The 20,154-nt window shown below is 44.0% G+C and overlaps 1 long non-coding RNA gene across 1 annotated transcript; it reads right to left on the reverse strand.

Annotated features, from left to right (window-relative positions):
• Window positions 1–18,128: 18,128 nt before the first annotated feature.
• LOC125624244 (uncharacterized) lies at window positions 18,129–18,878 on the reverse strand. Its single transcript, XR_007353253.1, has 2 exons — window positions 18,709–18,878; window positions 18,129–18,272 (listed from the first exon to the last, which is right to left on the reverse strand). It is a non-coding gene; the product is annotated as an uncharacterized LOC125624244 (long non-coding RNA).
• Window positions 18,879–20,154: the final 1,276 nt, after the last annotated feature.

Genomic DNA, 20,154 nt, shown 5'->3' on the forward strand with positions numbered 1-20,154 from the left:
GGTCCTGAGCCAAAATCCCAGATCAACCACCCTTGAACATCAGGGGGTTCCCAGGACACAGCCATATTCCAGTCAGGATTTTGCAGCTCGTGCCTGTTTTACAATAAAGGCTATTCCCCCACCACTGTCTCCTCTTCTGCTTCTCCCTGAAAAGAGAAAGCAGTTTGACAGTATCATCCATGGGGCTGGTTGTGCTGTCGCTTACAGTGGTGTAAATCAGTAGTGGCTCCCCTGAAATCAATGGAGTTACATCTGGAAATCAAACCAATAGGAGATCAGTCAGGCCCTTTGTCATTATATTACATAGCATTTGTCCTACCATAGCACCTAAAGGCCCCAGTCAGGGCCAGGGTCGCACTGTGGTAAGTGCTATACAAACAGATAATCAGAGTCAGTGGGTGAGCTTTTCAAAAGTACTTAGGTGATTAGGAACCTAAATGTGTGTCTACATGGGAACACTCAGGAAAGTTAATCTGCATTAACTTTCAAAGTAGATCAGTTGAAAGGTTATTTACAGTTTAACAAATCCACTTTAAATTCACACACAGATTAACTTTCCTGAATGTTCCTGTGTAGACAAGCCCTGGCTCCCAATGAAAGTCAAGGGGACTCAGGCTCCTAAGTCACCTAGGCACTTCTGAAAATTGGCCCAGTCTCTCCCCTGAAAAGCTACAACATAAAGTCCTGATCCAACACCCTTCAAAATCAACAGAAAAAGCCTCACTGAGTGGCATCGGCTGGGCCCTTGAGTAGAGAAGACAGGCACAGGTGAGGGGAAGAGTTGTGCAAAGGAGGGTGATCAGAGTGGTGGGTGCCTTCCTGGATCCCCAGGACCATGCTTTAATTACAGTAAATGGTTCCACTAGTTTATAATTAGAGGTGGACAAGAAGATTTAAATAAAATAAGAACCCTCCAGATCTATCCAACACAAACTCAAACCAAACCTTTAAGGAAATTTGAAAAATATGCTTAACTTCCTTTCCTGTTTTGTTGGGGGTTTTTTTTTTTCCTTTCTTTCTCCTGCTTGCCTCTTCTCTTCTACATTCTGGGCTGGAAGCAGAAAGGCTCTTTGCCTGGTATTTCCACCCCACACAAGCAGGAGTCCTGGAAATCTTATGATTCCCCATCTAATTTTGAAGACTCAGGGATTCCACATAATTTGGAGAAGCAATGGACTCTAGCCACACACCAAACCCAAGCTCCAAAGGGTTTGAGCTGCACTCACCACAAGACAATCATAACTCTTAGGCTGGAATAATGGCCAGTATCATATGACTCTCAGCAGAACAAGTTATATACTGATTGGAGAATATTTTTTACGGGAGCTTTAAAATGGCTTGAGGTATATGTGAAATGCTGGTTGTTGTCTTTTGCTCTTCACAGAACAAAACAATATGAAGAAACCACACAGGCATAGTTGGGTCTCAAAGAACCGTGTTTACAGAATATACACAAATCGTGCCAGGCCTTCACACACTGCTGCCCTGAATGGTGCTGGCAGCTCCTGAAAAATAAAACACAGTGAGCACCACTGGAGGGCCCACAAACTATTTAAAGTGATACCAACCTATTCTTATTCACTCGGCTGGCCTTCTCCTACGATCAGCAATGAAATGAAAATGTGGCAAGCAGGACAACTCTTTGCTAACGATCCTCCTTGCCAATTCCTCATTCCATCTGAAAACCAGTCTCCTCACACACACACACACACCTTCTTACCTATTCCCTCTTCCATGAACCATGGAAGGCAAATGTTGACAGGTTATGTGACTGGCACTTGTCCCCAGCACACCTTTGCTTTTAAATATACAGGCAAGCCAGTAAGAGCATTGGTGGGGCTATTGTGAGCAAAGGTTGGCAGGCTTGGACCAGCTAAGCCACAGCATACAACTTTAACTTCCAATCCAGAAGCAACATATGTTACTGTGACTGGCTCTTTCTTCCAGGTCTTCCTCTTTGAACTATTCCATAGCTCCAGCTGTGTGCTGGGTGATGTGCAGACACACATGAGGGCAAGAGAGAAAAGATTAGTCTTGGTTCTCTGTCAATTAACAAATTACCAGGTGTTTCTACTAACACAGTCAAAAATTTTAGAAACTCAAAATTTCAGTGAAACCTGCTCAAAACTGATTCAAATTTTGGTGGGAAAATTGGTCTTTTTTTATATATATATATATATATATACAAAAAAGTCATCGCTTTTCAAGTTAAAATAATTGAAATTTGACACAAAAAAGGGATGACATTTTTTGTGAAAAATTTAACAGCTCTAATCTCTACCTAACTGCACACCTTCTGGAAGTGTGTTAGGATCATTTTACTTTAGGAGACTGTAGCTATGAGGCCAGACTCTGATCTCAGCTATGCTGGTGTAAATCTGAAATAAATGCTGAAAGATTTTCCAGGGGCAAAACTAAACCCAGACTCTAGTTCATAGTGTTATCTGATGGAAGTGACAATTTAGACTAACAGACCCCAGCGGCAACCAACCCTAGATAACATCCGCTCTGCCATGGAGTGTGAAATCTGGATCAGTACTGGGTGGATCAGTACTGGGAGGAACAACTGCAATTGGGTCTGGGAAGGAAGTTTCTGGCACAGAGAAGACTCAAATCAAACTACAAGTAACCGTTTAAAATATTTCTAGTCCCTGTTTCATCTCTTCTATTGCAATGGGTCTCAGACTGTGCTCTATGGAACCCTTCAATATAATGAACTACCTTGACGGCCAAGCAGTTGGAACTAGGGTCTGCCGGGAAGAGAGCTCTCTCTCTTTCTTTGCCCTGGTCTGCACACAAAGTTGTACTGATCTGAGGCCAGGTCTACAGGGGGGACACTCAGGAAAGTTAAGGCAAAATCAACTAAAGGTGGAAAGTTAAAGTGCATTAAACATCCATGGGAATGCTCTCATCCAGGAGCAAAAGTGGCCTGAGTTTGCTGTAGTGGAAGACGATTGAGGGCTAATCTACACGGCACAGGCTTGACGCTACAGCTGTACGAGTGTAGACACAGCATATGGTGACAGAAGGAGAGTTTTTTTGCTGGTATAGTAACACCACCTCCCCAAAGGACACTAGATATGCTGCCAGAAGCAGTCTTGGATTGGCATAGCTGTAACTACGCTGGAGGTTTTGCTGGCCTAACTGTCAGCTAGGAGGTGTGGGTTTTAGTTGAGTCACCTTAACCTTCCTGCGTGTCCCCCTGTAGTCACACCCTACCTAAAGGTGTGATGTGCAACCGGTGTAACTAATCCGACGCAACTTCTGTGCGTACACCGGCCCTTTCAAAGGGGTCCCCAGAGCAGTACTAGCTAGTCCTTCCTCTGAAGAACACTTGCTGTGAGCTGTAGCTCACGAAAGCTTATGCTCAAATAAATTGGTTAGTCTCTAAGGTGCCACAAGTCCGCCTTTTCTACTTGCTAACGTTGGCCTTTAGGTGGCAGCAACCGTCTGCTGTTGCAACGTGAACGGTTTCATTTCAGAGAACAGGCAGCTGTGGAACAAAGTTTTGTGCGGATAAAGAGAAAGGTCAACGTTTCTGAGAGAGCCAGGGAAGAGCCTGGAATGAAGATTTCCCCACCACCATCACGCTGGCCTCCACGACTTTAAACCAGTGGGCCTGGGGAGCACGACTGCAGGGTAATAAATAACCCACGCATTGTTCTGCAGCAAAGTGTAGAGGTGGAGGTGACCGCTCACAGAGCAGCAGGAGCTTCTGAGTGGATGATGCCTGCACTGAAAGTGTCTCTAATGGTGTGCTGGGGAAGGCAGGACAGCTTCGGATAAGAAAATAAAATCTGCAGATCAGCCTCTGGTCATCAGCTGCCAACAGAGCAGGAGGAAGGGAGGTCATTTTCCTGGTGTTCTAAACCTCTTAGACGTTATAAAATTCCAAAGCACCTGGAATCCAGAATACAGTGATTCCTTTAGGCCTCAATTCAGTGGCCCATCCTTATTCAGCAAAGCACTTAAGCACATGCTTAACTTTAGGCATTTGCTTAAGTTCCATTGTCTTCTCGTACGTGTTTAAGCATATGCGTAAACCAGAGCTTATCGGAAAACTCTAATCAAAACAGTTTTCCATTGGAAAATGGTGTCTTGTCAAAACCAGCCTTTTTTTTTTTTTTTTTTTTTTGCAAAAAAAGTATCGATTTTAACTCAATTTAAAAAAAATGTTTTCAAAAGGTCCTGTGTTGACATTTTCAGAAAGAAAAGTTTTGATTGTTTTTGGTTTGAAATTACTTTGTTTCAAAAATTTACTTTATTTTATGTTTTAAAATGAAAATGGGTCAAAGTTGAAACACTGTTTTGGTAGACCTGAAATAAAAAAAAATGTAATGAATAATTTCAGCATTTTGGCTTTTTGTCCCAGCTCAGGACTTCTTCTTCTTTTTTTTTTTTTTTTTTAAGTCAGTCGTTTGCAGGACAGAATCCGTTTTCTGACCAGCTTATCTTTAATGCCTACTTAAGAACCTTGCTGAATAGGGATGGACTTAAGCACATGTTGAAATGCTTTGCTGGCCTGGGACCGCAGACATATTTAATTGAAGATACATTTCTTCAACAAGATGATCAGAAGCCACCTGAAGGTCTTCAAGCAGCCAGAGATTTCAGAGAGATTTCTGTAGGCAGGATGGTCAAAGGCTGGCCCTCAGGGAGGGCAGAATAAATGAGTGTAAAATAAAACTATCCTCTCACTACAAAATGTATCTCTGGGAAGAAGAAACATTTTCCTTCTTGGTAAAGTTTTATTGTTTGTAGAGAGTTACTGTATAACATACAAGCAAACATCACTTATTGAATGATGAACATAAGCATAAATGCATTGTGTACATAATAAATTGACGTAACAAAGCAATTTGGATAAAAGAATCAATGAGACAAACTCATTTGAGCAAATGTGAACTAAATCTTCTCAAAGCCTACTACTAACAGTATTGGATCAGGGTCCCATAGAGTTGGGAGCTGTAGAAACACCTACACCCTGGTTCTCCAATAATTTATGCACACACTTAACTTTACTTCCATTGGAACTGCTTGCTATGCATAAAGTCAAAAGTATGAGGAAATCTTCGTAGAATAGGGGACTTAATAAGAGGCAGTCCCCGTTCCAAAGAGGTTAACTCTCCCTTATGTATCAACGTCTTTGGTTATAATTTGCAATTGTTGTGTTATAGTCTTGTATCTTATTTCCTGCTGTTTATCTTTGCTCTTCCCTGGTCATCGTTGATTGTGCTGAACAAGCGCGGCTCATCCATGTCAATCGCCTGCCAGTTGTTAGTATTTTCAGAACATCTGGGGCGCCCTTTGTTTTTGGCCCTGTGGATTATTTGGCAGTTGGGACATTGCTCACAATGCAAAACGGCAGCAGCAGCAGTCCAGCCCAAGAGATGACTCCTAACATTGCTCATGGCTCAATAATTTCAAAGCCTTGCACAGACTCTTAGACTGACATGAGAAGTGAGTGCTGTTATACCCATTTTACAGATAATTCACCGACGGTCACAAAGAGTCAGGAGTAGAGCTGAATCTCCTAGAGTTTCAAAATTAATCCTCCTTTACAGGGGTAGGGGCTTGGCAGGTGGGATCCAGGAGAGGTGCTAATAGGGCTGGGTGAACTTCATTGTCTGAAACTGTTTTTGGCAAAAAATACAGATTTGGCAACATTGAAACTTTTCCTGAATTCGTGTCACTTTCACCACATTGGTTTGGTCCAAAATAAACCTTAAAAATGGAGGTTTGGTTTTGACCTTTTAAAACGCAAATGTTTCGATTGTTTTCATCAAAACCGCTTTGTTTCAAATTTTCCTTTTAGTTTTATTTTTCAAAAATTTCAAAAATGTTAAACATTGTAATCGAAACGTTTCCTTTTGAGTTGAACAAAGCAACTGCCTGACCCGAAACAAATGTATGTTTTGTTTCACTGGAAAACTGGGGAAATGTTGGGCTTTTTGGATCGACCCCCACCTTTGTTTTTTCTTTCAATTTTTCAGAACTGCCAGGAAACTGAGGAATCGGTTGTCTGCACCGGTCTAGAAGCACGTGGAGACTGCAAGGAAGAATATCTCTGGCTCATGGAAAGCTATCCCTTACATGCTGCTCTTCTGGGTCCCTCTTGCTTCTTGCAACGTTAAGGCCCTGATTTACCAAAGGACTTAAGTATATGCTTAACCGGAAGCACCGTTGGCTTCAAGGAGACTGAAGCTCATGCTTAAAATTAAACAAAAGCTTAAGTGGTTTGCTGAATCAGGGCCCAACTTCGACACACTCGAAGAACCATAACCATTGGAGGTTCAAGTACAGCAAACTAAGGCTCTTCCCTGGCACTGTCCCCACACCCGGCTCCACCCTTCACGTTTGAATTGAGGGGATTCAGCAGAGTCAGACAGGAGCAGGGAACAGTCCTGCCTCCCCTTTCACAGAAGCCTCAGCAAGAATCCACAGGTTCTGGCTCTTGCACCAGTGGACTGGCGCAGAGATCTCAGCGCTGGCTACAAAACTGCATTTGTTTCACAACTGAAACTTTTAAACATCAAGGAGACATGAAACTTGGAAAGGAAATCACCTGATAAAGACATCTGAGCTTAATCATTCCACTCCTGTCCGAAATGCACCGTAATTTACAACCAAGTATAAATTCTGGGCCCAATCCTCTGCTCTTGTAAATCGCTGTACCCCATTGAAGTCAATGTGCCAGGTCCCCAGCTGATGCAAATCAAAGTAGCTCCAAATCAATGGGACAGAAGCCCAGTTCGTGTAAATCAGCGCTACATCAATTTAAACCAGCAGATGACCCAGCCCGTATCCTTTAAACACTTCCATTCATCCTTATAGTTGCACTGATTTTTTTTTATTTATTTATTTTGCCCTCCACTCAGTGGATTGGCTACAAAATGATATCTTTTTACCTAGTTTAGGGGACTTTTATTAAGCATGTTGTGGAAAACATGTAACATTTCAGAGTTCCTCTTTTATTATTTATAGAACTCAATCAGTTTGATTTTAAAATAACCCAAATCAACTAAGGATGCTATTCAAAATGTGGGATTATTGACTGTCACAGTGGTTGGCAGATCATCCCATAAAGGGCTTGTGCCTAAGAATATTCCAAAAATAAGAATTCCCCTTAAAATTAAAATACTTTAAACATATTGTCTGGTCCAACTCCAGTTTGGGTGATTAGACTGCAGGGGGGCTGGAACTGTTTTTATAGTGGAGGTGCTGAGAGCCATTGAACCAAACTGTAAACCCTGGATATAATGGAAACCACTTCAAGCCAGGGGGTGCTGCAGCACCCCTAGTTCCAGCATCTATGTTAGACTTTGCCCCCTAGACCCACACACAGAGAGGACATATGAATGGGAAGTTCACTGGCTCCAAGGGCACCATTCCCCACCACTCCTATCCAAGGTCTAAATCCTCACTCACTTGAGGATTATTCATCTGAAGGCAGGATCAAGGCCAAGGCCCTGGCTCCTGTGGGTTCATTCACACAGGCCTAAGGGGTCTGCTTGCACGAATGAGCTTGCAGGGGTGGGGCCCCAGTGCTGTGGGACATTCGGATCCTTCAGGAGCAAGGCCAGACCCTATAGGATGAGGAGCACCTCATGCAAAGTGCTTCATGTTTCCAGCTTTCTTTGGATTTGACACCAGGAAGCACTCAGCAGCCAGGCTGGCCCCAAGAGGGGCTGTGTCACTATCCAATATGATTATTGTATGGCTCTTCATTTCATTGTATCTGCCATTTCCTTCTTTAATTAAAGATATGCTGTCAAGCCCTGATTCAGCAAAGCGTGTGCTTAACTTGGAAGCCCTAGTAAGCCCGTGTTTAAGTGCTTTGCTGACTTGGGGGCCTTAACTGACTTCCTGTGAACAAAGCCAGGGGCAGTTGTCGCAGGAGCAAGCTCAGGTTTGAATCTGATTCTGTATGGCAACCGCTTGGTCAGTGCTATTCGTTCACCACCTCGGAGGAGTTCCACCCTTTAGAAGTTAATTCCTTGGTAACTTTTTAGAGCAATTTTCAGTTCCCATTATGCCCGCTGCGCTCTGTGATAAGTATATGGCTCCTCGGCTATCTAGTGAGCTACAGCCTGGGAGATAGTTCTACCTTTCCCTTGAATAGTGGAGGTGATGTTAGGGAAGTGGTTCTATGGATTACGATAAGGGAATGGGTCACTTTATATGCTGAGCATAGTTGCTAACTTGTCTTTCCATACCGGGGGTTGTGAAGGCTAATTTCCATGCAGCTCTCTATCTCCTGTCAATACCAAACATTCAAATACAGCCTGAATGTTAAAAGCAAAAGACCCTTCCTTTATAGATACGGCATCATATAAAAGAAATGTAACCATGGGCTTTAGAAATAACGTGAGTAGCTGTTTCAACATCTAATCAGTGAACATATTTTTTAACTGAAGAAGGAAAAAATCATGACTTGTTTTTTTTTAATTGTCGGGGTTGTGGAGGAGGGTAAGACCTTCCAAAGGTAGATAGGTATTCTTTCCCTGAGACTATAAAATACCTTGTGAATGTTAAAAAACTGATTTAAAAAACGAGTTCCAAACTCTGATCTCGATTACAATGGCATACATGCAGCCAGAGTAATTCGATTAAAGTCTATGGGAGATACTCTGGATTTGTGCCAGTAAAACGAAGATCAGAATCAGGTTCTGTGTTTGTAACAGATGGGGCTCAGTCCTGGGAAGCACCACTCCCCTTCAACTCTCATTAAAGTCAGAATCTAGCAATCTGCAAGGTTAGCTCTTAATAGATAATATTGTATACGGGCCCAGTCCTGCTCCCAATGAAGTCAATGGCAAAACTCTCCTGGACTTCAAGGGGACCGGAAGCAGGCCCTCAATTGTCATCTCCAGTGGTTGATTGTAAAATTCAGTTTTTCAAATGAAAACAAATAATTCACTTTCAATGCTGTGTTTGCATCAATTTATTGCCCGCTACACCAGATATTAAACAAACAATTGATTTAAGGAGAAAAAATAACAAAGTGGAGAGGAATAACCTATCCATTACTTTTCTAATGAAAATTCAGGAAATGAAAATTGACTCTTGAAAAATACCCTTCTGCATTGTTTTCTGGGTTTGTCAGCAGATATTTATTCAACTTTATGGTGCATTAGTAACTAGATTATCTTCCATCTCAGAGCCCTGAACTGGTCTCAAGTAGGAGAATTTCTTTGTTCAGAAGTCAGCACCAAATTAAAGAGAGCTCCCAGAGAACAGTCCCTGCAAAAATACATACCCAAGAGCTCCTCCAACTCCAACTGGTTTGCTTGCTTCCTCTGTTATCTTGACTGCAAAAGTTTCTTTGGCTGCAGTTTTTGATACAGCGTTTTGTTATATCAGAGCATGATCCACAGCCCATTAAAGTCAGTGGAGTTTGTGCTTAATTTCCCTGGACCCGATATTCCTCTCACTTACACCACTTCCATGGAGTTACTCCTGATTTACACCAACACAACTATGATCAGAATAGGTCTCACTGAGCTGGTCTGCGCATGGATTTCTTGCACCAGTGTAAACTAATTGGATTCGTTATACCAGAGCAAACCCCTCCCGTAAATGCACTCAAATTGGTTTAAATCATGCTTTAACATAACAGTTCAGTGAATTAACTAAACCAGATTCCACATGGTTTAAACCAGTTTGAGTGTGCCTACATTAGGGGCTCTGTACAGGTGTGTGGTTTTTTTAAAGCAGTTCCTTACACTGGTGCAAATTTTACAGTCAAGAAAAGAGTCTTAAGGGGCAGATTCACATTTGATGGAAATTGTCATAGCTCTAGGGCATTTTACACCAGCTAAGAATCTACCCCTCTGTCTCTGGTATAAAATCCATTCTGCCACCCTTACTCACACCAGGTGGTACTTTACTAAACCAGTATCCCCACTTAAATCAATGGGACTGCTGTCGAAGCAAGGCCCCAGTCCAACAAACAAATCTATGTGGCTGGAACCCTGCGTTCTCTGGGGTTCTACCCCAGCCCAGGAGTATGCCTGCCTGAATTCATTTGCAGGATTTGGGTCCTATCGATTCAAATAAGGATGATAGAATTGGGCCCTTGAATAAGCAGAACCAAAACAAAACAACAAAAAACCCTTTCTTGCTTCCCAAATGCCAGATAAGGACAATAGCTCAGTTTGAGCCTGTTCCAAACCAGTGAAGTAAGTAGAAAGGCTCCCATTGATTTTGGATCAAGCCTTTACTCTGGATTATGGTTCAGATGTTGATGTAACTGGGTCCTTATTAGATTTGAGGGGGGGGGCTGATTTTAATTGTAATGGCTATTTCATTATTCTTATGCTAAGCCAAGGAGAAATGACAGTTGCAGGAGATTAAAGTGCTATAAGGCTGAGTCACGTGTAAATTTCCTTCCATGTTTCTGAGGACTTCTCTTCATCTGACACAAATGTGATGAATGTTGAAAGTGAGAGTTTTCCCCTTTACTGATTTGTATTATTGTGAACTGGTGCCATAATTATTATGACAAGATCAATAAAATGGTTTAAATAATATTTTAAAAGAAGGGGGGGAAGCAACTGCATCTCGGATACAAAAGCTAAATCTCGAGCACGTCTAGCTCTTATCAGTAGATCTCAAAGTGCTTTACAAAGGAAAGAAATGTCACGACCTCTATTTTACAGATGGAGAAACTGAGGCACAGATAAGTGATGTGCCAAAGGTTCCTCACAAGTCCAGTAGCAGAGCTGGAAATAGAATCCAGGTTGGTAAGCTTTTCATTCAGAGTACTACCCACTGACCCACGCTGCCCCATTATTGTCATCATTATAACTATTACACCCAGAGGCCCCCATGGGGATTGGCCCCATTGCATGGAGCACTCTACAGACACAGGAAAAGACCATCCCTTTTAAAGATGGCAGTCAGAAGACGTAAATCAGGAGTAACTCCGCTTATGCTAAGGGCATTGTGCCCATGTGAAAATGGAGTTTAAGGAGAATTAGCCTTGATGGTGTGAGGATGGGGTAAAACTCATCCAAGAAACAGCTGAATGAATCAGGCCCATAACCCTGATATGCTAAATATTTTTCCATCCCAACTATTAAAGGCTAGGAAAAAAAACATTCCACTTTATTTTTGACTGCAACTCTTAAAAGACACGAAGAGCTGTTTGTATGGAGTGGTATTTCTTGACTTGGCGGGGGGAGGGGAGCAGGCGGACTCTTCTTTAGTTTACCAGCTAATAAAATGTTTTTCTTTCCGATTGTGGCATCCTCCACCCACCTTCTGGCCTTTTACATTTGGTGTAATTAGAAGCTACCTGGTGTGAATGCAAAGCGGGGAACTGAAGTTTTCTCGGTGGGGCTTCAACCTCCTTCCCACTTAACTGCCTCCCTTCCAGCTCTAGAAGTTCCTGAAATTCAAACTTGCTTTCGAAAAGGGACTCTTAGCCTCTCTCAAATTACAGCCTGGAAAGGACAGAATTACAGTTCTCAAGGATTAAAACAGGCCCTGCCAGGCTTAGGTGACATGCCAGGGAGGAGACAACACTGACAAAGAAACAAATGCCACGTTAGCATGAGCACAGACCCTGCCGAGAGGAGACAGTGATGTTTCAGCCTGCTGACATTTTAAATGAGAGCATTTTGTACAGGTTTTACTGGTTTGGGAGAGGACCAGGGAAAATAAATTATAAAACTATTCAGTACCAATGTGTGAGGGGAGCAGTTGTCCAAAGCACTAGCCAAATCATACGTTTGGTCTAGCTTCATGAAACATGAGGTAAATTTACACACAAACCATATTAAACATTACAGTGGCACATAAAGACCCCAACTGAGAGCTGGGACCCAGTTAGGCAGTGTGGGCTCATGGTTAGAGCACTGGTTGGGAACCCAGGTCTGGGTTTTATTTCCAGCTCTACCATTGGCCTGCTGGGTGAGCTTGGTCAAGTCACTTTACTTCTCTGTGCCTCAGTTTCCCCATCTGTAAAATGGGGATACTGATCCTGGCCTCCTCTGTAAAGCACATTGAGAGCTACTGATGAAAAGTGCTATATAAGGGCTAGGTGGTGTTATTATTATTGTGCCAGGTGCTGTACTAATGCCCAGAATGAGAAATAGTGCCTTCCCCAAAGAGCTTACAGTCTAAATAAATAAGACTGACAACCATGGCATTGCCCCCATTTCAATGAGAAGTGACACAGAAATTAAGTGACTCAATCAAAGCCCCCCACAGGGGGGCTGAGAACTGAGACCATTTCACCTGAGTTCCAGCCCACTGCCTTAACCACAAGACCAGCCTTCTGCTGCAGTTTGTGTTCACAAACATTCACCATTCAGTGCTGCAGCATAGTGCCTTTCAAATAGCAGTTACTATGGCAATTTGTATGAAATATTGGGCCTGATTCTCTTCACATTTACACTGGACTAATGCTACTGGTCCATGGATTCAGATGAGTGTGAAAGTGGCTAAGTGAGATGAGCGCCACAAAGCCACCCTAATTCATCTTTACACTGATGCGAGTGCTTGCACCAATACTATTCCAGAGCTACCCTAACATGTTCCCCGGATAAGATTCAGTGAGAGCTGAGAGATCCCCCTCAGATGAGTTACAGATACTGGAAACCGTTTGCTTCCACCTCATTTAGAATCACGTGGCCCCATTCCTTTCCCTCATTCCTATCATTGCCTGTTTACCCACAGTCCCTGCCCTCAACAGTAGTGGCCAAAGAAGCCAGCCAGCTGACCCTGAATATATCAGAGGATAAAGGAGGATAGAGTAGAGTTAAGGTTAGTGGGGCAGAGTTAAGGTTAATGTAAGAAACTCTGAACTCAACTTCTTTGAGTTTTATGTTGTTTTTTTAAACTATAACCTTTTATGCTTCTTGGTTTTAAAGGGAAATGTATGCTCAACCTTAATTTTGTTTAACAAAGTTTGGGGAGGAGGGCTGGGAATATATGCAAAGAAATCTTTGTCGACATTAGTTGTCCTCAGCCTTCTGCGGATAAAGCAAGAAGAGAAATATACCCAGAGTTTACTTTTGGTATTTCAGAAACTGATTCAGAAAAGATAATCTATGGTTTGCTAAAATGGTGGACGGTGCATGGGATAAGTTGCAACCAACTTCACTAGATGCCTTACCCATAGCAAAATTAGGGCCTGATTCTGAGGGCTGCTGTGCTTTCCATTGCCATTGGGCCAAATCCTACATTCCTTAGTCCATTTTTAATTAGTGCTTGTTCACCACTGCTGTCAAGGTAAGTTTGCCTAAGTAAGGCTTAAGAGAAATGACAGTAGATTCCATTAGAATCTTTCACCTGATCTCTGTTAGTTTCTGCTGGTCACTGCAGATTCCTACCTGGATTCCACTGTTTTTTCCTGGAAGGCCAGTAGCTCCGGGGCCCAGAAGATCAATGGGTCTGTTGCTCCATTCCTAACTCCAGTTGCATTTGGAACCACAAGGAATTGCCTGAAAAACTTCAACTGGAGTTTTCACTAGGGATGGACAAGTAAGAACTGAGGGCTCAATTCTGCTTTCAGGCACATCACAGCGTAAATCTTGAGTAAATCCACTACCCTGACTGGAGTTACACCAGTGTAGCTGGGATCACAGCCTGACTCTGCATAAGGGCCTCAGGGCTGGGTCCATTGAAGTCAATGGGAGCTGAGGATGTTCAGTAATTCCTGGGCAATTGTCAGGGGAAGGAGAATAGATCTTCTTGTGGGAGGATCCTGGGATCTCATCTCCGGGGCAGTTTTCTTGACATCGCCTGCTATCTGATGCATGTAAAGACAGAGGACCTGATTCCACACTGTATTACACCAGCTCCATTGACTGTCCTGGAGTTTCGCTGGCATGAAAGTGGTAGAACAGATTGAAGAATCCAGCCCACACTTCTGCTCAGCAGATACATCTTTGTGGCCAGGGATAAACATTGTTTCTTGGTAAGGAGGGTTTAACACTGTTCACAGAGAAGGGAAATTGAAATCTACCAGAGGCAGAGCTAATTCCTATCCCCCCTTCACTCTCCACTCTGATAAATAATCAGAACTGTTCTGTCCAGTGGGGGGAAGCAGATTCCCTTTTATTTTGTTTTGTGCATAAGTTCGATAACATTTTTTTTCTTCACCTATCAACCTCCCAAAGAACCTAGATTCTGGTTTTATCCCAGTGGTTTTCAAGTGTGTCTCCCTGATCCAAATTAAATTGATTGATTGGAGATGAAGGAAAGAATTGAGGGCAACATACTTGGATATAATGGGCCAACTCTGTAGCTGGCATAAATCAGCATAGCTCCATTGAAGTCAACAGATCTATGCTATTTACACCAGCGGAGGATCTGTCCCGTGGCCCTCCTAGTGGGGACCAAATTGTAAAGTGCTGCAAATAACCATTGAGTAATTAACCACTGGAACAATTTATCCAGGGTGTGGTGGATTCTCTGTCACTGACCATTTGTAAATCAGGATTGGATGTTTTTCTAAAAGTTCTGCCCTAAGAATTATTTGCGGGGCAGGTCTCTGGCCTGTGTTACACAGGAGGTCAGACTAGATGATCACAATGGTCACTTCTGGCCTTAGAATGGAGGAATCTATGAAAACACAAAGATCTTTTTAATAGATCCATCCCCCATTCAGGGGGGCTGGAACAATTTGTACAGTGAGTGTGTGGGGGGGGGGTGCTCAGAGCCAAAGGAACCAAACTGTAAATATGTATAGGATGGAAACCACTTCAAGCCAGGGGGTGCAGCCGCACCTCCAGTTCTAAGTAACACCTATGGCCCCATTTCTAAAAGGAGCAGGAGAGAAAACCCACCATGAATAAGGATGAGAAGGTTTCTGATTCTGAGCCTTTTCAAGACACAAGTGAGCTGGGAACGATGAGAGAGAGAGCAGGGGTTAGGGGAACCTTTGCAAATGCACTTTTTTTTTATCTATCTTAACAACCACGGTAGAGAATTAAATGGGATTCATTTCAGTGATGAAGGAATTAATGGCAGTAGGGAGAATCAGGTTCAGGTAGGAGACTTGAATCCAAAGAAGGGAATAAAGCCTTGAAATTCAAATGAAAAAAGAAATGAGTCTGTAAGCATAAAGGGAACCTATTTTACACCTGTAAGACTAACTGTATAACTAGAACCAAGTGATCCCTCTGGGAAGCAGGAATTGTGTTTTTAATTCACCTAAACAAATATGCAGCTGGAATCCAATTCCATCCACTTCAGTGACAACCAGGCTCTTCATCTGGACCGTTCCCATAACCTTTCCGCTGCCACATTCCCCCAGGAGTTTTCACCCTCCTTCTCATTGGTGCCAGGGTCTTCCTGAAAGGATTAGACCACACAGTGGAATATAACTAGTCTCTGCACTTAACTCCAGCCGCTTTTTCAGCTGAGGATCTCCAAGCGCTTTCCACAAAGGGTCAAATATCCATCTGCCCCACTTCACAGCACGGGAAGTGACTTGCCAAGGAGAAGCGGCGTGGCTTCCCCCGCTGCATAGGCCGCTTGCAAGGGTGGAGCCAAACCCTGCTTGAAACTGGAGGAAGCTGAGCCAGGGGGCAAATCACAGCTTTCCTTGGCAGAAGTTTGGGGACTTGCCCCGTTGCTGGTCCTGAATTGCGGAACTGGGGCTAATCCAGAGGATAGACCAGACCAGATCAAGTGGCTGAACCAGGAGCAGAGCTGGGCCCTAGAAAGTGCTGAGTGGTGTTGAGTGCCCAAGTGGAGACCCCTAGATGCTAAGAGGGCAGGTGCTCACCACTTTTTGAAACTCAGACTCCTTCCACCCACTAGTCACTGTTGAAAACCTCGGTCCCTGCTCTCGCTACTAGACACGCTGCCTCAGCTTGCAGGCAGCTGGAATCCACCCGTGTCCCTCACACACACACACCCCTCCAAACCACATGCAGCAACCCCCAGAAGGAGTACAAAGGATCATACAGTTCCCAGACACACCCTTCCGCATCAGCAGGAGTGTCCTGCTTTAGCCCTGCGAGATGGCTGCTGAACAGGGGAGAGGCAGTAAGAACATAAGAAGGGCCCTACTGGGTCAGACCAAGAGTCCATCTAGCCCAGTGTCCCATCTTCCAACAGTGGCCAAGGCCAGGTGCCCCAGGGGAAATGAACAGGGCAACCATCAAGTGGTCCATCCCGTCATCCATTCCCAGCTTCTCTCAATCAGCTTCTTCCTGATTATTATTATGTACCCTTTTACCACATCATATGACGAATAAACCCAACACACAGAGGGAGGGAAGTATCCCCAGCCCCACCCCTGCCTTAATGCCATCTGAAGGAGGCTGTTTGCGCCTGGTAGCAGGGGTATAGGGAAAGCACTTTGTAAGGCAGAGCAAACCCAATTAGGATGTTGCACCCTGACAACGAGTAGAACTGAGCCTTTGAGCAAGGAGTATTTAATCTTCTTTAGGAAAACTAAGCAGCGACTACCAATGGGATAGAAGTTAGTGTGATTCGGCTGAATCTCTCTAAAGCCAACTGATGGGTTCAAAGACTGAGCAAGCCCAGTGCCCGCCTTATTAGTTTGATTTGTTTAATGAAAATACTTCGCTCATTCCATCGATGTTAGGCTTTGACAAGGTAATTGTTCAAGGGCGCGGCTTACATCCTATTAAGACCGCACTCCGGGCAAATTAAACCTGGCCCAATGGCAAGGCCGCTCCGAGGAGCCCTGTGGCATCCAGCCCGGAGCGTTGGGACACTTCGCCTTTTGTTCGGGACCCTGCCAGGGAGCGGAGCTGGACGGAGTTTGATTCGGGGGTTTGTGCCTTGCTGTCCCTTGAGAAAGTCCCTGGGAAAATAAATGAATTCCCATTACACACAAATTAGCAGCCTTCCTTGTGAGGCTGCAAGGACTGCATCACAGAGAGAGAGAGTGTGTGGGGACATGCAAGAAATTGCAAACCAGTTTGGGGTTTGTTTGTTTTTAAATGCAATCTTGGACGTCAAACTATTTCTCCCTTCCACCTTGGGGCTTGAAGAAAGCCCTGTTGTGGCCTGATGGCATGGGACGTCTTATTTTTTAAGCAATTATTTGAAGAGCATCGCGAATAAACAGAGCCTTGTTTTCCCAAGAAAGGGGGGCTGGGGGGGGGAGGCAGAGGACGCAGGCTCACAAACCGAGCATTAAAGACCAGCGCTGCTCTCTCCATACCAACTAGAGGGGTCGCATTCTGCTCCCATTGGAGCCCGGGAGTTCAGTGGCAGCAGGTTTTAAATGTTCGTAACCCGATTTTTTTTTCACTTTTCAGTCCATTCGCCCACATAAAAAGCACGGGCTAAACTAAAGGCAAGTCACCTGAACACAGAACTCCTCGAAGGGAGTCACCTGAACACAGTCAAGGCAAGTCACCTGAACACAGAACTCCTCCTCCTTTCGGGCCAGGAAGCAGGGCCACATATGTTGATATTGTGATGATAAAGTGTGTTATAACTTAAGCGCCGATACAGACTAGAATAGAGCTACACACAGACAGACGTATTAAGGTCATTAACCCGCACACCGAGTTTGATGTAAAGCCCATCGTCACCCCTGGGACATTTCAATACGCTTTGGATCAAGCCCTTTAGTTTCTGCAAGAAAATATTCATGTCAATTTCGTTTCACGTTTTTACACAAACGGTAAATCAGGTCTTTGTCATGTGTCGAGTTTGTGCCCTTTAGATCTTGTTTTTTTATTTATTTGTTTGTTTGTTTTACTTTTCCCTGGGAACCAGCTCTTTCGTGGCATGTAGCTGGAGTACGCTTTTATATAACAAACGACTTCTCCTTCCTCTTGTCTTCGATGCTCGCTGCAAATATCCCGTCTCTCTTCTTCCCGGGGGGGAAACGTTGCCAGAACGAGCGTGTGACTTTTTCTTAATGATTTTTTTGCAATGGTCATTCTCATACAACGGCAAAGCCCTTCCGAAATATTTGGTTTTTTAAATCCCCGGTTTTCGAGGCGTATTGGTCACCTTTGAAAGAGAGTTGCATCGAATAATCGCTTTAAAATAACCTCATTACACCGAAATTTCAAGTGAAAAACCTTCACATGAGTAATCGTCGTGTACATTTCAGGAGAAGGGAGTAACTTTCCCTTAAATAATTCCTCCCCCGGCTTTTTTTTAATTACTTTTTAACAAAATAACGATCAAATTCTCCAGCTTTTAATATTTTCAAAAGCACGTATTAAAAGGCAAGTCTGATCTGAATGATCTTTTGAAGAGACGCTCTCTCCTTTCAATCCTCTCTTGGAGCAGTATCAAAATAGACGCTCACAGGCATGATCCTAATAAATAAAGAATAAGAATTTTTTAAAAGCCATCGTTAATAGCCTGTCTCTAAAATGCACACTGACTAAGCGGGCGAGTGAGGTGGGCAGCTTTGCTTTTGGCAGCGCGTTCGTTGCCTAAGTGATTTTCCTGGGCAAGCTTAACCTATATGCCTTCCTCGAGTCGAGAATTTAATAAACAGACCTTGACAGGACGCATCACCATGTTAGCCAGCTCCTCCGCAATTTACATATGCCACCCCTCCTTTGAGTGGCTCTAAATTCCACCAGAAGCAAAAGGAAGATGAGCTGGGGAGTGGGTGGGGGGGGAGGTGGAGGGGGGAAAATAACACTCCTATTCCCTTATCCTTATGAGTTGTCTTTCAGTGCTGATTTACAAGCCATTTCTCCAAAGGGAGCAGTGATATATAGCATTTATCAACCAGAAACATACCTTAGGAAACCATGGAGATACGCAGAGAAGTGAGGAGTCCCTTTCAAGAAGAGAGGAATTCTGTCTTGTTTCTTTAAGCAGTTACTTGGGTCCTTTTCTTGATTGATGCTTGTTTTAATCTATTGCTTAGCGCTCCCAGGAGAGAAAAGAAGGGGGCTCTCCTTTGTGCACATGGGTAATGAAGCAAAGCATTGGGGGAAGGGGCGAAAAGGGTCCCCCCCTTTCTTAGCTCTCCGCTTGGGCGCTCAGGTAACAACCCCTCCTCTGCAGCCCCCAGATCTGCATGTGAAATTGCCATTTCACCCCTGCACACTCCTTAATTGTTGGAAAAATTATTTGTGAAATTGCTTTCCACCAGGAGAGCGGTGCACGCTTATTACACACACACACCACCTTGCATTTCCAAGGCATGGAGTTCCCATGATGCTGACAACCTGCTTCCCCCGATAGACACCTACTGCCCCCCCCCCCCAACACACACACACACAATTTGAAAAATTAAGGGCTGCTTAAAATGCCAACACAAAAAAGGCAGGTGCCATCTTTGCCTCGTTGGTTGTATGATAAATGCCCAGTTGACACTGGGCTCCTGCTCTGGGTTCGATGCAATCGGTAGAGCTGAAAGTTGGAAATCAAGTGTCCAAGGCCAACAATCTGGCCCTGAGAGGTGGGATCGGGGCTGCTGTTACCTCAGCCTGCTTGGCCATAATGCCTTCATCAAGCGAGACTACTCATTGTCTGTGGAGACGATTATTACAAAAAATACACTGGACAAAAGGAAGGGCGGGGGGGGGCTCTGAAGTTTCTAGTGTCAAATCTTTTTCAATACTCCCTGCTCCGTTGGGCAGGGTAAGAAAAACAAATCCTACGTTTGCTCTGGGATTTTTATCCGAGAGAGGTGACCTTAGAGCAGCCGGGAAGGCAGGACACTTTTCAAATAATCGTGTGTCTACAGGACTATCGAGAGAGATTCTCTCTCAGGAGGTGTTCTAAGCAAGAGGGTTAATGGGGACAAGATTTCCGCCCCCCCCCCATTTCCTTAATCAGCTGGGGGGGGCGTTAAAAATCAGAGCCGTTCAATGTTCAACTTTATTTTTTTCCCAACCAAGTGAGGACAAGTTGACGCGAAAATAACGAATTGGAGCGACGCCGAAGGGATGCAGCGAAGATGGATCTTAAAGTCAGTTCAGACGGTTCCGTTGCATCCCTTCCCCCCCCCCCCCCAGTCACTTTGCAGGGTGCTTCTCCGAAAAGTTTAGGAGCTGACAAGCGAAGGGGGAAAGAAGGGATGCGATGGAAAATATCTGAAGCGATGTGACTCTTTGGAAAGAAATTGACAGGATCCATTTTTTGTCTCTCCCTTCTTGAAACATAACGGTCTGGCACAAAACCAATGCCAATCAACTAACCCTTGGTCTCACTCTCATCACTTAGTTCAAGTTCTTT

This window comes from Caretta caretta, chromosome 18, assembly GCF_965140235.1.
Source record: "Caretta caretta isolate rCarCar2 chromosome 18, rCarCar1.hap1, whole genome shotgun sequence".
Lineage (NCBI taxonomy): Eukaryota > Metazoa > Chordata > Testudines > Cheloniidae > Caretta > Caretta caretta.